Genomic DNA, 22259 nt, shown 5'->3' on the forward strand with positions numbered 1-22259 from the left:
AGGCCAGGGATCGAACCCGCAACCTCATGGTTCCTAGTCAGATTCGTTTCCACTGCGCCATGACGGGAACTCCCCAGTCTTCCTTCTGGAGGCTTGTTCTTTCCATCTTGTGACATGGTTCAGACCAACGACATGACAACCAGGTGTCATTAAAACCCCGGTGCAAAAGAGCAAACACCTAACAAGAGGCAACCCAAGGCTGGCGCAGTGCAACTGTCTCCCCGCTGGCTTTGCTGCTCTGTCCTCCACCCTCCAGCCATCCTAGATTCCATAGGATCAGGGGGCCTTGGGGAGGGCAGCCTTGAGCTCTCCAGGGAACTTGGGCCTGAGAAGCACCGTGATTTTTCTGTTTGGGGACCAGAACCTGGCATGTGGCAACTTCACAGGTCCAGCTGCAGCCTCTCAGCACATTATCTCTTGCTCCATCTCATCCGACCAGACCAGGGCAGAGAACCAGTTCCCTCTTCAAAGATGACTGGAGTCCCAAGGTCTGCCTCTGTACGTATACTTTCCCATACCAGCCTAGGAATCTCCAAATTCATGCTAACTTTGCAGAAGAGACATCAGAGACCTTCTACCTCTTAGGAATTGTGTGTGTTTAGCACCTCTGCACCAAGGGCTCAGAAGCTGGAGAAAATAGGTTCTGCTCTCTACATCATCTTCCTATTTCTGCATATCGTGCTAGTCTTCCAGCAGACGAAACCGCAAACATTTCTTTTTTCTCTTTTTTTCTTTTTTGTGGCCGCACCTGCAGCACATAGAAGTTCTCAGGCTAGGAGTCAGATCAGAGCTGCAGGAGAGACATACACCACAGCCACAGCAATGCCAGATCCCAGCCACATCTTCTACCTACGCCACAGCTCACAGCAACGCCGGATCCTTAACCCACTGACTGAGGCCAGGGATCAAACCCACATCCCCATATCGACAATTCTGGGTCCTTAACCCACTAAGCCACAGCAGGAACTCCAAAAATTTCCTTTTAAACGCCTGGTACTGGAATTCTCATGGCCAGGGGACTATACCCCTTATTAGTTGCCGTGAAACTTGATGGCAGACCCTGAAGATTCCAAATATCTTATTTATTTTTTTTAAAGGCTGCACTTGTGGCATATGGAAGTTCCCAGGCTAGGAGTCGAATCAGAGCTGCAGCTGCCAGCCTACACCACAGCCACAGCTACGCAGGATCTGAGCCTCGACTGTGACCTACAACACAGCTCACGGCAATGCTGGATCCTTAACCCACTGAACGGGGCCAGGGATCGAACCCACATCCTCATGGATGCCTGTCGGGTTCATTATTGCTGAGCCACCACGGGAACTCTGACGATTCCAAATATCTTCCACTGAGAAGTGAAGGTTGCCTATTTAAAAGTGAGACTGGAGGTCTGAATATTATTGCTTTTACAAAAATATTAAGTGACATACAATTTGGAGGTTATCTTTCCTGCCACCAGAGAAATCTCTGGAACTGACTGGCAGGGAACCAGCAGACACTAGCTTTTTTTTTTTTTTTTTTTAACAATTTTATTGAGATTTAATGTACATATCCTAAAATGCTCTCATTCTAAGTGTAAAATGCAATGATTTTTTAGAATTTTAGAACATTTAGAACACTGTAGACCATTTTCATCACACTGAAGAGACCCCATCACCACACCCTGACCCTGTTATTGTCAGTACCAGGCGAGAGATGACAGTGGCTTGGGCAGCAGTGGCTGCAGTGAAGGCCATCAGAGGCAGCCAGAGTATGGACACATTTTGGACAGTGAGCAGAGGACCTGGTGGTAGCGTGAATGAGCTAATTAGTAGACCCATTAATAGAAAAGAGACGAATGCTCAGAATGTGCCCCATCCACCCTTTTCACAAACTCAATTATGCTTGATGACAATTCTGCTGTCACAGAGGGAAGCTTTGCTGGGAGGCCTCTGTCAGTTGATTATGTTTCTAAATGGCTATGCGTGTGCCCGCTCTTCTGGAAAGTTGCTCTTGCTTCTGGCTCTTTGCCAGGGAAGCTATCTGTGTGTGTGCAGCCTTCAGTCTTAGGCACTCAGCTTCCTCTTGTGAGCTCTTTGGGGCTGGGTAAATATCGCAGTCTTGCTTGGTTTGATTTGTTTTGTCTTATTTTTCCACAGAACTAAAATGTCACTGGGGTATAATTTATATGCATCAAATGCACAGAGCTTACAAGACTAGTTTAATGTGTATGCCCATGAAATGTTCATCCTGTTTAGGATTAGACTATTCAAGGATGCACCTAGAGAGTCTCATGCTAAGTGAAGTCAGTCAGAAAGAGAAAGACAAATACATAGGCCATCACTTCTCTGTAACCTAAACTACGGCACAAGTGAACATATCTGCAAAACAGAACCAGACTCACGGGCATGGAGAACAGACTTGTAGTTGCCAAGGGGTAAGGGGGAGGGAGTGGGATGGACTTGGGGTTTGGGGTTAGTAGATGCAAACTATGACATTGAGAATGGAGAAGCAATGAGGTCCTGCTGTATAGCACAGGGAACTATATCTAATCGCTTGATATAGAACATGACATAAGAAAGGGAATGTATATATATGTATGACTGGGTCACTTTGCTGTACAGCAGTAACTGATACAAGGCTGTAAATCAACTCTAATAAAAAAAATTTAAAGGAATATTCTTATAGCCAGAGATAGTTGCCCTAGGCCCCTTTCTAGTCAATTTCTACCATCCCCATCTGCCCTAAACTCTGTTCTGACTTCTGTTTACCATGAATTAGTTTGGCCTATTCTGAACTTCATCTAGGGAAATCATTAATGGTCATTTTTTAGTGTCTGGCTTCTATCTTTCAATACATTGTGTTTGAGATTCATCTATATTATTGATTATGTCAGTAGTTGTTTCCTGGATGAATGATGCACAATTTTTTTTTTTATTAATTCACCACTTGATGGACATTTGGGTTGCTACTGGTTTGAGGCCCTTATGATTAGAACTGCAATAAAGCATTAGTCATAAGAACCATAGATATGGAAAATGCCTACATGTCCATTGATAGATGAATAGATAAAGAAAATGTAGTGAATACACACAACGGAATATTACTGAGCCTTAAAAAGGAAACCTACAATATGCAAAAACATGGGTGAACATGGAGGATGTTAAACCGGTCACAGAAGACAAATACTGCCTGATTCCACTTAGTGAGGTGTGTAAAACAGCCAAACTCATAGAAGTTGAAAGTGGAATGGTAGCTGCCTGGATCCGAGGGAAAAAGGGAAATTGGAAGCTGATGTTCACTGGGAATTAAGTTTCATGTATGCAAGATGATCTCATTCCAGAGATCTACTGTGCAACACTGCACCTGTGGTTAAGAATTCTGTTTTGTGAGTTCCCTGGTGGCTCATCAGGTTAAGGATCTGGTGTTGTCACTGCTGTAATGTGGGTTTGATCCCTGGTCCGGGAACTTACACATGCTATAGGCACAGTCAAAAAAAAAAAAAAATGCAAAACTATGCTGTTTTGGGAGTTCCCATCATGGCGCAGTGGAAATGAATCCGACTAGGAACCATGAGATTTCGGGTTCAATCCCTGGCCTTGCTCAGTGGGTTAAGGATCAGGCGTTGCTGTGGTGTAAGTTGCAGACTCGACTCGGTTCTGGCATTGCTGTGGCTGTGGTGTAGGCCAGCAGCTGTAGCTCCGATTAGACCCCTAGCCTGGGAACCTCCATATGCTTTGGGGTGAGGCCCTAAAAAGACCAAGAGAGAAAAAAAAAACAAAAAGACTATACTGTTTTCTGCAGTTAGAATTTTGTCAAAAGGCTAGACCTAATGTTAAATATTCTTACTGCAAAAAACCAAAAACCAAAAAATAAATCCCAGCAGTGAACTCTGGGTTTACAACTTTTTATTTACCTATTTTCACTTCTTTGCAGTAAATACTTAGGGGTGGAATTACTGGGCCACAGGGTTGATGCATGTTATCATACTTCATCAGAGTTTTGTTTTTAATTTCATTTTCATGCGTGGGAAGGCACACAAGCCTTTAGCTAGGACATCCATTTAAGGATTTCTGTCATCAAGCCTTACAAGAAAAATAATATGTGGTGATAATGATGAAGATAAAAATAATGATGAAGGGAGTTCCCGATGTGGCCCAGCAGGTTAAGAATCAAATTGCAGAGGCCGCTCCCTGTGGTAGCACATGTTCCATCCCCAGCCTGGTGCAGTTGGTTAAAGGATGCAACGTTTAACTGCAGCATAGGTTGCAGCTGTGGATTGGAATCCCTGGCCCCGGGAACTTCCATATGCCATGGGTGTGGCCATAAAAGAAAAATGAGGATGAAGAGGTAGGAGGAGCCTGATGATGCTTCTGTAGTACTTAGCATGAGTGCCTTTGTCTGTATTAATTTATTAAATCCTTACAGCAACATTGAGAGGTAGGTTTCATTATCCTTATCTTATACCTGACCAAACTCAGCCTCAGAGGCATTAATTGATGTTCTCTCTCTCTCTCTCTTTTTTTTTTTGCTTTTTAAGGCCACATTTGAACGTTCCCAGGCTAGGGGTTGAATCAGAGCTACAGCTGCCAGCCTACACCACAGCCACAGCAATTTGGGATCCGAGCTGCATCTGCAACCTACACCACAGCTCATGGTAATGCCGGATTCTTAACTCACTAAATGAGGCCAGGGATCGAACCTGCATCCTCATGGTTCCTAGTCGGATTCATTAATCACTGAGCCACAAAGGGAACTCCCGATGTTCTCTCTTTTAAAAATATATTTTTTTACTATAGTTGATTTACAGTGTTCTGTCAATCTCTGCTGTACAGCAAAGTGACCCAGTTATACATTTATATACATTTTTTTTTCACATTATCCTCCATCATGTTCCATCACCAGTGATTGGATATAGTTCCCAGGACTACACAGCAGGATCTCATTGCTTATCCACTCCAAATGCAATAGTTTGCATCTACTAACCCCAAACTCTCAGTCCCTCCTACCCCCCCACCCCACCCCTAGCAACCACAAGTCTATTCTCCATGTCCATGAGTTTGTTTCTTTTCTGCAAATAGGTTTATTTGTGCCATATATTAGATTCCAGGTAAAGTCACTCAGACCCATGTTGAAGAAGCCTATGTTCTTTCTATCAATTCCACAACCTGATATATGTGATGTGGGCCCTTGGAATGTCATCTCTCAGAACATGAATATCTTCCCGTGACAGCCTGATGTGACTTCTGAGTGGCTGCTGTGCTTGGCAGCTGCTCTCTGGTGTCTGAGGGGCTGACTTAATGTCTGCCTGTCCACAGGGTCCCATCAACTCTCTCTTTGTCTGTCCTCTGCCCACCCCCTCCACTAAACCCCCCAACTCCTTTCTCTTCCCCCCCCATTTCTCTATCAGCTTTGCTCCACCCCCTTCACCACCACTGCTCCCCATCACTGGACCCTGTGATAATTGACCGAAACCTCTAAGCGGGCATTGTTGATTCAACTTCTCTATGTGGTGACAAGCGTCTTCCCTCAAAACTGCTTAGCTGTTCTCTAAAATGTTTTGGTGTTTTTCTAAAGAATTGTGCCTCAAATCATTTTTTTATAATAAGAGCATTTGACCTTTTTTAATAATCACCATCAAAAGCATAAAAAGTATGATGCGTTTGTGCACATGCTGCTAATGTAGGCACTTTTCTTCTGTTTGATGAGAATTTCAAATGAATACATTTCCAGAAGAAAAAAACTGGATCTTTTATGATGTCATTTGAGTATTTTTCTGCTACAAATATATAATTATAATTAGGATAATTAACACATATCCCAAGCCCTGATTTTTTGGCAATAAACTTCTCCTAATAAGAGTAGCCTGCGATTTTAGTAGCTTTTCAAGTCATTTTCATACATGTTAAATTAGTCTCCCCAACAACCCTCTGAGGCAGATCAAACAGAAGTAACTGGGAAGCATGACCATTAAGTAAGAAGTTGATAACTTAAGGAATTGGGAATTCTCTATAGTGTTGAATAGAACTGCTAGCTTAGCTTCATACATATTCCATTTATTTTTATTTATTTATTTATTTTTGCTTTTTAGGGCCGCACCCGCATCATATGGAGGTTCCCAGGCTAGGGGTCAAGTCGGAGCTACAGCCATCGGCCTGTGCCATAGCCACAGCAGTGAAGGATCCAAGCTGCATCTGCAACCTACACCACAGCTCATGGCAACGCTGGATCCTTAACCCATGGAGCAAGGCCAGGCATAGAACCCGAAACCTCATAGTTCCTAGTCAGATTTGTTTCCACTGGCGCCACAGCAGGAACTCCTATACATATTTTATATATATCATTTCTCAAACATCATGGGTAAAATCACAAATTCATCCCATTTTTGGGGAAGATATTCTTTTTTTCCATTGAAATCAATTTTTAATAGCAATTATCTTTTGAAATATATAAATAATTTACAGCACAAAGTTGCTTATCATCCTGTGCTTACCAGAATTTCTGAAATTTAAGACAGGGATTTCTGTGACACCAAGGCTATAACTAATGTCTGATTCGCTAGAAAGTGGGCGCCCTCTTGTGGACCATGTAAGACCAAAAAGACAGATTTCCGTTCAGGGAGTATTCAACAGTCTAAACACAGCAGCAACACCAATGTACAAACGGAAGCCCTAGCTTTAGCGTTACAAACACACACACACACAAATAGAAGTTTATTCACAACATTATATATTCTTAGAATTTGAGGGTTTTTTGTTTGTTTGTTTGTTTGGGGGTTTTTTGGTATCCATAGCATATGGAAACTACCTGGCCAGTGATGGCATCTGAGCCATAGCTGTGCCAATACCATATCCTTAACCCACTGCACCAGGCCAAGAATTGAACCCACGTCACCACAGAGACAACCCTGGATCCTTAACCCCCTATGCCACAGGGGGAACTCTAGAATCAGAGATGTTAATCATCAAGGTATGACATACTATCACAGGTAAGAAAACCAAAGCTCCAAGAAGTTAAGTGACTTGTCCTCCAATCATAAAACATCATGAATCTGAGGTCCTACTAAGAATTTAAGCCCCTTCATGAAAACTGCATTAACATGAAAGACCACCTAGGGATACATGTCAAGAGAAATACGTATATGGAGTATGACTTTTCCTGTTTTGTGTCTCATCAACACTTGCAAGCCAGGCATGATTCCTCTAATGCTCTTGCTGTTAATAAATATCCATGTGGACACACACACTCACAAAAGATTTCAGACCATGTTTTTTTTGTTTTTGTTTTTGTCTTTTTGCCATTTCTTGGGCCTCTCCTGCAGCATATGGAGGTTTCCAGGCTAGGGGTCAAATCGGAGCTGTAGCTGCCAGCCTACACCAGAGCCACAGCAACGCAGGATCTGAGCCGCGTCTGCTACCTACACCACAGCTCACGGCAACGCCGGATCGTTAACCCACTGAGCAAGGGCAGGGACCGAATAAACTTCTATTTGTGTGTGTTTGTAACGCTAAAGCTAGGGCTTCCGTTTGTACATTGGTGTTGCTGTAAGTTATTTAGATATTTCAAAAGATAATTGCTAGTAAAAATTGATTTCAATGGAAAATGAGCTGCCATCCTACACCACAGCCACAGCAATGCAGGTTCTGAGCCAAGTCTGTGACCTACACCACAGCTCATGGCAACACCAGATCCTTAACCCACTGAGCGAGGCCAGGGATTGAATCCACATCCTCATGGATGCTAGTTGGGTACATTAACCGCTGAGCCATGACAGGAACTCTGGGTTTCAGAATTTCATGGGACAGGGGAGTCCAAAAAAAGAGAGGAGTCTCTGAAATGCTGGATTCTTTAACAGTGGCTTTTCAGGAACAGAGACAGACGGTTAATGACATGCTTTGGGACCTAAGGGGCTGAATAGAGGGTCCCAGGTCACACTCAAAGGGCAGTCACCAATTTTCCCTACTCTGGAGTCACAGAGATAAAGCAGAGAAAAAGTGGACATCAAAGAGAGGTGAACTTCAAAGCTGGTTATGGCTTACTGGTCGACCTTGTGCAAACTATTAATTTTTGTTGACGTTTTCTCATCTATAACATAGGTGACAATAATGGTCCCCACGTGGTATTAGCCTGCTTGGACTGCTGTGACAAAATACCATAGCCCCGGTGGTTTAAAGAACAGAAATTAATTTTCTCACAGTAATGGAGGGCTGGAAAATTTAAGATCAAGGTGCTGGCAAATTCAGGTTCTGGTGAGAGCCCTCTCCCTGGCTTGTAGGTGGCTGTCTTCTTGCTCTGTCCTCACATGGCCTTTCCTGGATGCACACTTACGGAGAGAGAGACTGTCGTTGCCCTGGTGTCTCTTCTTATGAGCATCAAGGCTCCACCCATATGGCCTCATTTAACCTTCATGCATTCTTCTTTTTTTTTTTTTTTTTTTTTTGTCTTTTTTTCTTTTTAGGGCCGCACATATGGACGTTCTCAGGCTTGGGGTCTAAATGGAGCTATAGCTGCCGGCCTATGCCACAGCCACAGCAATGCCAGATCCAAGCCGCGTCTGCTACCTACACCACAGCTCACGGCAACACCGGATCCTTAACCCACTGATCGAGGCCAGGGATCGAACCCGGTACCTCATGGTTCCTAGTCGGATACGTTTCTTCTGGGCCATGATAGGAACTCCTAACCTTCAGGACTTCTTTAGACACCCTCATCCTCAAATAGAGCCACTCTGGGGGTTAGGACTAAAGTATTTGAATTTAATGGGTGAGGTGCAGCAGGTGGCGGGGGGTGGGGGTGGGGGGGGCGTACATTCAGTCCCTAACATAGATCAAAAGGCTTGGGTGAAGATTAAGTGATTTAATGATGCTAAGACTGGCTCTATTCTGGTTGCAGCACACCGTTAACACAGCGTGACTTTCTTTTTCTCTTAAGATACCTGTTCTAGCCATTATCCTAGCCATTATCCCATTTAAAGGGTCTACTACAGGAAATGTATTTTCTCTCTTGGTAAATGTATTTTTACTTGGATCACAGCATCTAACAAAGAACAAGAGTGGACATTGCTGTGTCCCATGTCGTGAATGCTAATACTTCCTGCTTTTGTGTTGCCTTTTGTACGCCGCCAAACCAGAGCCCAATTCCTTTGCTTCCTTTTTGAAGAGTTACCTCCTGCATTCTCAGGGTCTACGGCTAAAGGAATTCCAACCACCTTCACCCTTCTATACATGCTTTCAGAGGGTGAGAAAACTGGAGACCTTTGGTGATTATATTCTTTTCAAAACATAATACAACTCAGAACAATTGGACTCAGCACTTCCACTTATTGGAATTTGTTCTGAGGCAATAACTGAAGGTACACACACCTGCACATGCAAGGCTATTTATGGCAGCATTGCTTGCGATAAGCAGAGTCAACTGGAAATAACCTCCACACAGCACAGGCTTGGCTGTTCACCTCCAGCCCATCCACTTAGTAGAATTATATGCAACCACTGAGAAGCATGCTGCGGAGGAATAGCTACCAACATGGGGAGCCGTGTAGGAGCCATGCTAGAAACCTAATGTAACTAATATTTGTACGAAGAAAAATAAGCATGGCAGGGGGAGATCTAGGACATAGCCCAAGATGCCATGGTTATTGTTGGTGGTGGGATTAAAGGTAACTTCATCCTGCTGTGTCTTCTAGATTTTTGCACTGAGTAACTGTTCATTTGAATATAGGAAAGCTTAATGGACATGACTCCCTAAAAAGCTGAGGCATCCAAGTATCCATTGTATTTTGAGTGGGGCAATCTGTTGTGAGAGCATTAGGCACAAAGGGCCATTCTAGAGAAGGATAATCTAGAAATAAAAAAAATAGGTGCCATTACAACCCAGTAACTCCTTGAGAGCTCTGGTGGCCAAGATTTCCATCAATAAGAGTTTATATTATTGTAAAATATGCATATATAAATAATAAGAAGCTATAAGGGAATAGACTATATGTCAGAAGTGGAATTCATGAGTTTTTTCTATTTTTAAATATTCTAATTATGAAATGCTTCATAATGGGCATCTTTTCATGTAATAAATGTTTTGTTTTTCCTGACCCACTAAATGAAGAGGCTGAATTCTCAGGAAACATTAAGTTCAAGGATGAGGAATATGCAATATTCTTCCTGTTTTTCTCTTTAGCACCCAGCCTGGGACCAAGCGAATTTGGGGAACTGGATCAAATACCAGGTGGATGATTAATATGTCAAGATGGATTTTTCTGGCCACTCATAGGAATAGTGTAAAAACTGGTGATTTTTTGAACACTTAAATAAATTCAATAAAATAAAAAATGGTGGGAGTTCCTCTCATGGCTCAGCCGTATCGAATCCAACTAGTATCCATGAGGACCCAGGTTCGATTCCTGGCCCCGTTCAGTGGTTAAGGATCTGGGGTTGCCGTCAGCCGTATTGAACCCAGCTAGTATCCATGAGGACCCAGGTTCGATCCCTGGCCCTGTTCAGTGGTTAAGGATCTGGCGTTGCCGTGAGCTGTGGTGTAGGTCACAGACATGGCTTGGATCTGCCGTTGCTGTGGCTCTGATGTAGGACGGCCACTGTAGCTCGGATTTGACCCCTAGCCTGGGCACTTCCATATGCTGTGAATGTGGCCCTAAAATAAATAATAAAAAATGGTGACATGAGAATTGCATTCAGCATTGGGAAGAGAATGTTTCTGCTTCTTCAGGAAAACAGTCAGCACTAAAGAGATACATCCCTGGATAAGGACCAAAGCGCTTTTCTGAACACGTGGCCAACCATCGATTGCTTATTGTGTTCTGTGACCAGGCTCCATGGACCCACCCTCAGCATCTGTCTCTCATCCAGCCGGGCAGGGTCCCTGGATCTCTTCCCTCTGCAGGGATGTGTGGTCACTGGCAAAGAGCTTCAGAAGATGTTGCTTCCATCTGTTCAGCCACTTGATGGTCCAAACCCCAAACAGATGGCTGGGTCTCTTCTGAAATACGTGGACCCAGGACTCGAAAGCCTGTCACAGCCTCCGCCACTGCCCTTCTTTCAAGAGGTCAAACACCAAAATGTCCTGAAACCCATGAAATTAAATTCACTCTAGGCCCCTGAGAATTCAGATAGAATAGTCCTCAGGGAGGGAAGAGCAACAGTTAAGTTCCATTAAATATGGAAATACATATTTAATACACACACATTTAATACATATTTAATAAATACATATTTAAATACATGGGATGCCATGTAAATTTTTCCTGCGCCTCGGCAGTTCTCTTGACGTAGTAATAAAAGAGGCAGAACAGGTCTCATGAGCTTCATATTATAAAAGAAAAAATCAAAACATAGATTCAGTGTTTTGTCTAATGTCATCTTGCATGTTAGTGGAAGAGGGTGGGATGTCGATCCCAGGTTCCTAATTTTTTTTTTTTTTAAGTCAGCTTGATTGAGTTGTAACTTACATACAATAAACTTCACCAATTTTATTTATTTATTTATTTATTTATTTATTTTGCTTTTTAGGGCTGCACCCATGGCATATGCAGGTACCCAGGCTAGGGGTCAAATCAGAGCTGCAGCTCCCGGCCTACACCACAGCCACAGCAACACAGGATACAAGCCACATCTGCAACCTACACCACAGCTCAAGGCAATGCCAGATACTTAACCCACTGGGAGAGGCCAGGGATCGAACCGGCAACCTCATGGTTACTGGTCAGGTTTGTTAACCACTGAGCCACGACAGGAACTCCAACTTCACCAATTTTAAGTATACAGTTCACTGAGTTTTGACAAATGTGTTCAGTTGCATAACCACCCACAGAACCAAGGTACAGACTATTTCTATCACCCCCAAACATTTCCTTTTGCCCTTTGTCATCAGTCTCTTTCTATTCCCAACCTTTGGCTTCTGGCAACTGCTGATTTGGCTTCTATCACTATGATTTTTGCCTTTTCTACTGACTTATATAAGTGGAATCACATAGCATATGGTTTATATCTTCCTTCTTTTTTATTTTTATTTTTCTTATTTTTAATGATTTTTATTTTAAAAACAGGAGTTCCTGTCGTGGAGCAGTGGAAATGAATCTGACTAGGAACCATGAGGTTTCGGGTTCGATCCCTGGCCTCGCTCAGTGGGTTAAGGATCCGGCGTTGCCATGAGCTGTGGTGTAGGTCGCAGACGCGGCTCAGACCTGGCAACCTGGCATTGCTGTGGCTGTGGTGTAGGCTGGCAGCTGCAGGTCTGATTGGACCCCTAGCCTGGGAACTACCATATGCCTTGGGTGTGGCCCTAAAAAGACAAAAGACAATAAAATAAAATAAAACAAAATAAATAAAAAATATTTTTTCTAAAAACATGGAACGATTCCTGAATTTGCATGTCATCCTTGTGCAAGGGCCATGCTTACCTTCTCTGCATTGTTCCGATTTTAGCGAATGTGCTGCCGAAGCGGGCACTATCTTCCTTTCACTGAGCATAATGCTTTTGAGATTTGTTCATGCTGTTGGATGCACCAGCAGCACAATTCTTTTTATTGACTCAGTAGTATTCCATGGTAGCAGTGTCCTATGATGATTTGTGAATGTATCCCAATTTGTCTCTCTGCTTCCCTGTCAATCCATCTTTACTTTGGGATCCAGTAAAATGCTGAGGGAGGCTTGCCTCCCCTCATGTGCATCTGTCTAAGTTCCATGAGGGCCAAGACAGTGTCTGTCTGGTTCATGGCTGTTTCCGAAATGCCCAACACAACACTTGGCACAGAGGGTGCACCCAGTACTAACTTTATGGATGAAGGCATGAACAAATGAATGAACACCATACGGTGTAACTAAGCCAGGAGAATGGACACTGTCCAAAAAAAGGAAGCACATCATTAAACTAAATTCTCTGACATTTTTTAGGTTCTGGGTTCTCTATAGAACCTCTCTGAGCTCAAGCTTTTATAAAATGAGGGAGTTCCCTGATGGCTCAGTGGGTGAAGGGAATTGGCACAACATTGTAAATCAACTCCACTTTAGTAAAAAGAAAAACGAATGTCAGTCACTGATGTCCTGTGAATAGCTGGGCTGAATGACATCACACCAGGAAAGGAAGAAAACTAGCCACACTCTGGTTTTTCAGCTGAATTTCTGGGAAGAGCAGTTCGGAACCCTAACCCCTACAAAGTTCCCTGTCTTGAATGGCATTTCACTGCTATGCTCGCTGCTGGGGTGTGGGGTCCATCCCTGGCCTGGGAACTTCCTCTTGTCGTAGATGTAGCCAAAAGAATAAAATAAGATCAACTGAGGACAACAATACTTACCTTATAGAATTGGTATGACAATGAAATGAAATAGCCTATGTAAAGCATTTTATGCAATGCCCCTCCGGAATAAAGCTCTAATAAGTTATTTGGCTGGTATCATCATAATCACTATTATTTGAATAAAAAGAAATGCCATCCAAAGTAGGGAACTTTGTGTATGTGTATGTGGGCTGGGGGGCGGGGGGAGGGGGGGTGTTGGTCCAAAATACTCTTCCCAGAAATTCAACCGAAAAACCCAAGTGTGGTTAGTTGTCTTCCTTTCCTGGTGTGTAGTCATTCAGCCCAACTATTGATAGGGCATCAGTCACTGACTTTTTTTTTTTTTTTTTTAGGCACATGGAGATTCCCAGACTAGGGGTTGAATCAGAGCTACAGCTGGGGGCCTACACCACAGCCACCGCAACACAGGATCTGAGCCTCATCTGCAACCTACACCACAGCTCACAGCAATGCCAGATCCTTAACCCACGGAACGAGACCAGGGATTGAACCTGCAACTTCCTGGTTCCTAGTCGGATTTATTTCTGCTGTGCCACAACAGGATCTTCAATATTTTTTTTTTTTTTTTTACTATTGTTGATTTACAGTGTTGTGCCCATTTCTGCTGTACAGCAAAGTGATCGAGTCGTACATACATATATATATATATATATGCATTCCTCTTCTTGTATCATCTTCCATCCTGTCCCAAGAGACTGGATAGAATTCCCTGTGCTCTACAGTGGTGACTGACATGCTTGCTTGCATGTCTGTGCCATGCTGTTCTCATCAGCAGGCATGGCTTTGGAAAGGGGCTGCAGCTCTAGCTTTCCCCAGTGGCAGTGGAAGCCCAGCTTATGCTCAAAAACTTGATTCAGCATATGAACAGAAAGAGACCTGTTACTTATTCAGGAAGCCTCCTTGTTGACTTGACCAGCTACCCCTGGAATTTCCAAAAATGCCCTTGCATAGGCCCGCCTCTTACCTTCCCTTGGTGTTAACTGCTTCCTGTTGAAGTGGCAGATAATGCCATTGGCCCTGAATAGAGCTGCTGGCCGCTGGCATAAAAGAATCAGCTGTACCCAAAATGATGTTGCAGGTTTCAAAGAAAAGTGAGAGAACCATTCCCATGTGTTTTCTGAGAGTGCTGAAACTGTCATTCTCTGGATCCAGTTCAGCCTACAACTTAACCATCATCGTGCTTCCATTCAATGACCTCAAACCTGAATGACTTTTCCCAGGACAAAGGAAAAGCCCCAAGCCAGGAATTCCTGTTGTGATTCAGCCTTAATGAACCCGACTAGTATCCATGAGGAGGCGGATTCAATCCCTGGCCTCACTCAGTGGGTTAAGGACTTGGTGTTGCTGTGAGCTGTGGTGTAGATCACAGATACGGCTTGGATCTGGCATTGCTGTGGCTGTGGCGTAATTGCAGCTCCTGTTTTGACCCCTAGCCTGGAAATTTCCATATGCCACAGGGGCAGCCCTAAAAAGCAAAAAAGAAAAAGCCCTAAGCCAAGCCCCACTGTTTCTTCTCCAACACCACATCTTTCCGAAGAATGTCCTTTGTCCTTCTTTGCCTCGCCTGCTGCAGCCGGCAGCTCTGGCAGTATTCTCTGTGACTAATAGAGTCTCCCTCTTTAAAATGCTTTAGGCTCCAAGAAGTCTCACATGATCAGGAAGGACTTTGTATCTAACAATGAAGTGTCCTTTGTGCAGTTTTGGCCTGTTTCTTTGTACCCTCACTTCAGAGACAGTGGTGTTGAAATCCATTTCTAGGCTTGTGATGGAGCCAGTTGCAGCTGCCCAGGGTGACACGTTAGCAAACCAAACTTTCATATTCTCATAAATGCTCCCTTTAGTCCTAAATGCTTTGTGGCTCCAGCTCATCATGTCCTATTTCCTGGTTGTTTCTTCTAATGTTCTAGAAAGCACACTCTTGCCCCAAATCCCCTCCCCCAGTCCATGGATTGTTTCCCCTTGAATAAAGAGCATCAAACTCATCCTATAAATTGTTTTAGTTTTGTCATTTGACAGAAAACAGCTAGATCTCGTTAAAATCATGTTTCCAGAGTTCCTGTCACAGCTCAGTGGTAATTAACCAGGCTAGCATCCATGAGGACGTGGGTTCGATCCCTAGCCTTGCTCGGTGGGTTAATGATCCAGCTTTGCTGTGAGCTGTGGTGTAGGTTGCAGACACAGCTTGGATCCTGTGTTGCTGTGGCAGTGGTGCAGCTCTGATTCGACCCTTATCCTGGGAAACTCCATATGCCGTGGGTACAGCCCTTAAAAATAAAAATTCCAAAAAAAAATCATGGTTCCTTTCAGAGAAAAGCCCATCTCGCTTTTTCTTTTTTTCTTTTTTTAAATGAGAGTTGCAACATTTATTTCAGGTTCTCTCTTGTTTTCTTTTTTTGTATTTTTTTTTCTTTTTTGCCACACAGGCAGTATGTGGGAATTCCTGGGCCAGCGATTGAACCTATGCCGCACAGCAGCAACCAGAGCCACAGCGGTGACAATGCAGGAGTCTCAACCCACTAGGCCATCAGAGAACTCCCCCATCTCACTTTTATCTTCTCTTTACTCAACAATTTCCATGTGATGTAATATACATAATTACATATATATATTCTTTGTCAGAATATATTCTTTTCCCATGTAGATTATTGCAAGATGTTAAGTGTAGTTCCCAGTGCTGTACAGAAGTGAATCACTCTGCTGAACATGTGAAACTAACACAACATTGTAAACCAACAATACTTCAATTGAAAAATATATTTCTATATAAGAAAAAATAACAAAAACAAAAACAACAATTCCCATGTGTGTAGTCTTTCCTCCCAGATGCCTTGGTCCCACTTGGCCTCTTGGACAGTGATAATGCTTGTAACTAGCAGAGGTTAGAGATTTTTTTCTGAAATCAGTGGACAATCTTGGAGCTCTCAGCTGAGTCTGTTTCAACTTTATGTACTCTATGAGGGTTCAATAAACAGGAAGAGAACAGGAAAAAAATGAAGCCTCTTGTCTGATTCTGTCCCATACTATATAAGATGGGTGAAAATGTCTTCTTTAGATCCTATAGGGGAGGAAATCTAAAGTCAAAAGCCACTCAGGAGTTCCCGTCATGGCACAGTGGAAACGAATCTGACTCGGAACCATGAGGTTTGGGTTCCATCCCTGGCCTTGCTCAGTAGGTTAAGGTTCTGGCATTGCCATGGACTGTGGTGTAGGTCACAGATGCAGATTGGATCTGGTGTTGCTGTGGCTGTGGTGTAAGCCGGCAGCTACAGTTCCAATTAGACCCCTAACTTGAGAACCTCCACATGCCACAGGTGAGGCCCTAAAAAGACAAAAAACAGAAAAAAAAAAGCTGCTCAAAGACTCCTGGGCATATATCTGGACAAAACTATAAATCAAAAATATACATGCACCCCTATATTCATAGCAGCACTATTTACAATAGCCAAGACATGGAAACAACCTAAGTGTCCATCGATTAGGTGAGTGGATGAAGAAGATGTGGTACATCTACACAATGGAATACTATTCAGCTATAAAAAAGAATGAAATAATGCCATTTGCAGCAATATAGATGCAACTAGAGATTCTCATCCTAACTGAAATTAGTCTGAAAAAGAAAGACAAATGCCATATAATGTCACTTATATGTGCAATCTAAACCATGGGACAAATGAACCTAGTATAAAACAGAAACAGACTCACAGACATGGAGAACAGACTTGTGGTTGCCAAGGGGTAGTGGGCAGGGAGTGGGATGGACTGGGAGTTTGGGGTTAGTAGATGCAAACTATTACACTGAGAACAAATAAGCAATCGGGTCTTGCTGTATAGCACAGGGAACTATGTCCAATCTCTTGATATGGAACATGATATAAGAAAGGGAATGTATATAAATTCATAACAGGGTCACTTTTCTGTACAGCAGAAATTGGCACAACATTTTAAATCAACTATAATAATAATGAAAAGAAAGTAAAAACCCACTGAATGCCCACCTGGATGTAGAGAGCAGCTTACCAGGGACCTCAGTGCACAGGAAAGGCAGAAGTCTCTGCACCGTTCTCCAAAGGAATCTGCTGGGATTGGTCTCGGTACAGCCCCAAACAGAGCTGCTGTAAAAGTCAGTGGCCCCCACATTTTCCAGACAAGATTCGCCTTCATGCTTGTTAAAAATGTGGGTTCTCCAGCTGCACCCCAAAAAGGTTGTTCCTATAGGTGTTCTGGAGTAGAATTCTTTCTGCATTGAAAATCTCCAATTTTTATACCTGCTATGTTTCCCCTCAGAAACTGGAGGCTGCTAAGATCTTTTGATTTTTCTTTGAAAAATGGAATGGGGGAAGCTACATAATAACCACAACCTGAGTGGGAGCCTCTGATTAACATGAATTCCCTAGACCTCTGCTTATCAAAGTGTATTTCACAGATTGCCTGCGTCAGAATCACGGGGGTGCTTGGAGTTCCTGTTGTGGCTCAGTGGTCAATGAACATGACTAGTATCCATGAGGATGAGGGTTCAATCCCTGGCCTTGCTCAGTGGGTTAAGGATCTGGCATTACCTTGAGCTGTGGCGTACCTTGCCGAAACATCTTGGATCCTCAGTTGCTGTGGCTGTGGTGTAGGCTGGCAGCTACAGCTCCGATTAGACCTCTAGCCTGGGAACCTCCATATGCCATGGGTACGGCTCTAAAAAGACCAAAAAAAAAAAAAAAAAGAAGCATGGGGGTGCTTATTAAGAATGCAGATTCCCGCTTCTCCCCCTACTGATCTGCCTCAGAATTTCCCTACTCCAGGCCCAGGAATTTGTACTTTAACAAGCTTCCCAGGGGATTTTTGAAAGACTCTGTAACTTGGGATCTGTTGCCCTAGAAGCTAAGTCTTCTTAGTAAACTGTTGGAGATAGTATGGGGCTCTGCCTGCTGCAGCTTGATGACTGCCAGGAACCAGGCGTAGGTAGAAAAAGATGCCTCTAAAAATTTCAGGTGGAATTTTAGGAGTATTTCCAGGAGGTGTGCGATGTTTGGCAGGTTTCTTAATTTTTTTAAATTGAATTATTACTATTATTATTATTATTATTGTTAGGGCCGCGCCCATGGCATATGGAGATTCCCAGGCTAGGGGTTGAATCGGAGCTACAGCTGCCGGCCTACACCACAGCCACAGCAACACCAGAACTGAGCCCTGTCTGCAAACTATACCACAACTCACAGCAACCCTGGATCCCTAACCCACTGAGTGAGGCTAGGGATCAAATCCATAACCTCATGTTTCCTAGATGGATTAATTTCTGCTGTGCCACGATGGGAACTCCTTAATCGAATAATGATTTATTTACAATGTTGTGTTAGTTTCAAGTGTACAGCACAGTGATTGTTATACCACTGAATGTATGTATACTGTGTGTGTGTGTATGTGTGTGTGTATATGCACACAGTATATGTATAGGTACAGTGCTTCTCCTGGGCACTGAGGTCCCTGGAGAATATATATATATATATACACACACACACGTACATACATATATGTACATATATTTTCAGATTCTTTTCCCTGATAGGTTATTGCAAAATATCAAGTATAGTTCCCTGTGCTATATAGTAAATCTTTGGTGCTTATCTATTTTATAGTAGTAAAATCCTCAACTCCTAATTTACCCTCCCCCCACCTTTTCACTTTGGTAACCATACATTTGTTTTCTATGTCTGTGGGTCTGTTTCTGCTTTGTAAATAAGTTTATTTGTATCTTTTCTTAGATTCCACCTGTAAGCGATATCATATGATATTTGCTTTCTCTGACTTCATATAGTGTGATAAGCTCTAGGTTCACTGCTGCAAATGGCAGTATTTAATTTTTTATGGCTGAGTAGTAGTCCATTGTATATATACAGTTCCGTAGTCTATAAAATGGGGCTAGATAGTGCCTACTTCACAGAACTACGATGATGATTACATAAGCAATTAAATAAGCAACTGTAGATTCTTGGAACCACACCCAGCTCACAGTACGAACTAAGTACATGTCAGTTCTGCTGCCTCTGCTTCTCTTACACTTGTTATCACTATCTCAATTTTCATCATCTTGAGAGTCAATTCTCTAAAACTCAGGGGTCAGCAGATTATGCCTTTTACCATTTTTTTTTTTGTCAATAGTTTTGCTGAGATACAGCCATGCTTGGGTATATATACACAATGGAATACTACTCAGCCATAAAAAAGAACAAAATAATGCCATTTGCAGCAACATGGATAGAACTAGAGACTCTCATACTAAGTGAAGTAAGTCAGAAAGAGAAAGACAAATACCATATGATATCACATATTTGGAATCTAATATATGGCACAAATGATCCTTTCCACAGAAAAGAACATCATGGACTTGGAGAATAGACTCGTGGTTGCCAAGGGGGAGGGGGAGGGAGTGGGATGGATTGGGAACTTGGGAGCTTGGGGTTAATAGATGCAGACTATTGCCTTTAGAATGGATAAGCAATGAGATCCTGCTGTGTAGCACTGGGACGTATGTCTAGTCACTTATGATGGAGCATGGTAATGGGAGAAAAAAGATCTATACATGTATGTGTAACTGAGTCACCATGCTGTACAGTAGAATATTGACAGAATACTATAAACCAGCTATAATGAAAAAAAATCATTATATAAAATAAAGAAATAAGTAAATGCCCTAGACCCCTATTGATCAAAATATATTACCATAGGGAAATATATATTGACATGGCATACAAGGCCTAAAATATTTACTCTTTGACCCTTTTAAGAAAAAGGTTGCCAACTCTTCGTCTAAATGCCTTTGAGTCTTGGTAAATAGACTAGTTTCCTGAAGGAATAGCAAAGGCAGCTCTGTTAGCGGTTAACAGCCCAGGCCAGAGCTCTGTGAGTCAAGCAGAAGGGACAAGCATCTGCAAAGAGGGTAGAATGTGGAGGGAGCAGAGGGCAGAGGATGCTCCTGAGAAGGGGTTGGAGTAAAATGGTGTTGCCAAACTCCAACCTCAGTCCTGAGGGGTCTGGCCTGGGTTTTCCTGAGGCTGGAGTGTGTCTGACAACACTTAGGAGAGGGTTTTTCCCTCTTTTCACCTGGTGATGGCTTTCTTCTTCCAGTCTTCATCCTGCTTTTTCAATTGGTCCATTTGTAAAATACCCTTACTCAGCTCAAAGCAAATCATCATATCCAATATTTAAAAAAAATGGTTATTTGACTGTATTTCACCCAACACAACCACCAGCTGCCTACTATGTGCCAGACACCAGAGCAGATACAGAAAATGAAATATGGACCTTGCCCCACAGAATGGATATCTACCTTTTAACTGCTAAGCCACAATCCCTCAAACCTAAAGCTTGAAGCTCCATTCTTGCTCACTTGACAGCCTGAGACAAGAAGTGCCTAGGATTGCAAATAACTGGTAACTAATTAACACCTGCAATCAAGATCATAAAAAGAAATTCACCAGGGACAAGTTGTATCTGCTGAAGACCTATGCTCCCACCCGGAGGTTCTGCTGAGCGAAGAGGGTGCTGAACTATCTTCTTACTGCCTGTCTTTTGCCAAGAGGCTGTAAATGTGGACAGAAGGAGCTACAGTTTACCAAGTGCCTCTTATAACCTGTGATTTACATAGGTTGTCTCATTGAATCCCCAGAAAGTAGGTACCGCTCTCCATTTTCCACCTGGAAAGCATATTCTCAAAATGTCACACCTGGTCAGTGGTAGCTGTGAAACTCAATTTTCTATCCACCTGATTCCAAAGTCCCCATTAGAGTATATTGTGCAGGTAAGTCTAAGAAGGAAGGGAAAGATAAAAGCACATCTGGCTGGAAGCAAGGTTATGTCTATTGACAGATGAATGGATAAAGAAGATGTGAGATAAATACACACACACACACACACACAATGGAATATTAGCCATAAAAAAGAATGAAATAATGACATTTGCAACATGGTTGGACCCAGAGATTATCATACTAAGTGAAGTAAGTCAGGATGAGAAAGACAAATATCATATGATATCACTTAGATGTGGAATCTAAAAAAAAAAAAATACAAATGAACTTACTCATAAAAACAGACTCATAGACATAAGAAAACAAATTTATGGTTACCAAAGGGGAAAAATTAGGGAGGGACAAATTAGGAGTTTGAGATTAACATATACACACTACTATATATAAAGTAGATAGGAGTTCCCATCGTGGCGCAGTGGTTAACGAATCCGACTAGGAACCATGAGGTTGCGGGTTCGGTCCCTCCCCTTGCTCAGTGGGTTAACGATCTGGCATTGCCGTGAGCTTTGGTGTAGATTGCAGACGCGGCTCAGATCCCGAGTTGCTGTGGCTCTGGCGTAGGCCGGTGGCTACAGCTCCGATTGGACCTCTAGCCTGGGAACCTCCATATGCCGCAGGAGCGGCCCAAGAAATAGCAAAAAGACAAAAAAAAAAAAAAAAAAAAGACAAAAAGTAGATAATCAGCAAGGACCTACTGCATAGCACAGGGAACTATACTTAAATATTTTGTAATAACTTACCAGGGAAAAGAATTTGAAAGAGAATATATGTCTATATGTGTGTGTGTGTGTGTGTGTGTGTGTGTGTGTGTGTGTACCTATAACTGAATCACTATGACATGTTATGATATTGTAAATTAACTATCCTTCAATTAAAATTTAAAAAAAGATTTTATGGCAATAATATTGAATTTATAGATAAAATGATGACCATCTCTATTATATTGAGTCTTCCCACTCATGAATATTTCATATATAAATATATGTGTATACGTGTGTGTTTAGATAGCTCTTTCTAAGGTTCTTCAATCATTACCTTATAACATTTACGTACAATTCATTCATTTTTATTAGAGTTAAGCACTTCATAATAATTATAGATTATTTTTATTTCTATTGTGCAATGGATATTTTATCTGTTATATGAAGTTATTGCTTGTATACAAAAATGTTATTTATTT

The sequence above is a fragment of the Sus scrofa genome, chromosome 7, assembly GCF_000003025.6.
Source record: "Sus scrofa isolate TJ Tabasco breed Duroc chromosome 7, Sscrofa11.1, whole genome shotgun sequence".
Lineage (NCBI taxonomy): Eukaryota > Metazoa > Chordata > Mammalia > Artiodactyla > Suidae > Sus > Sus scrofa.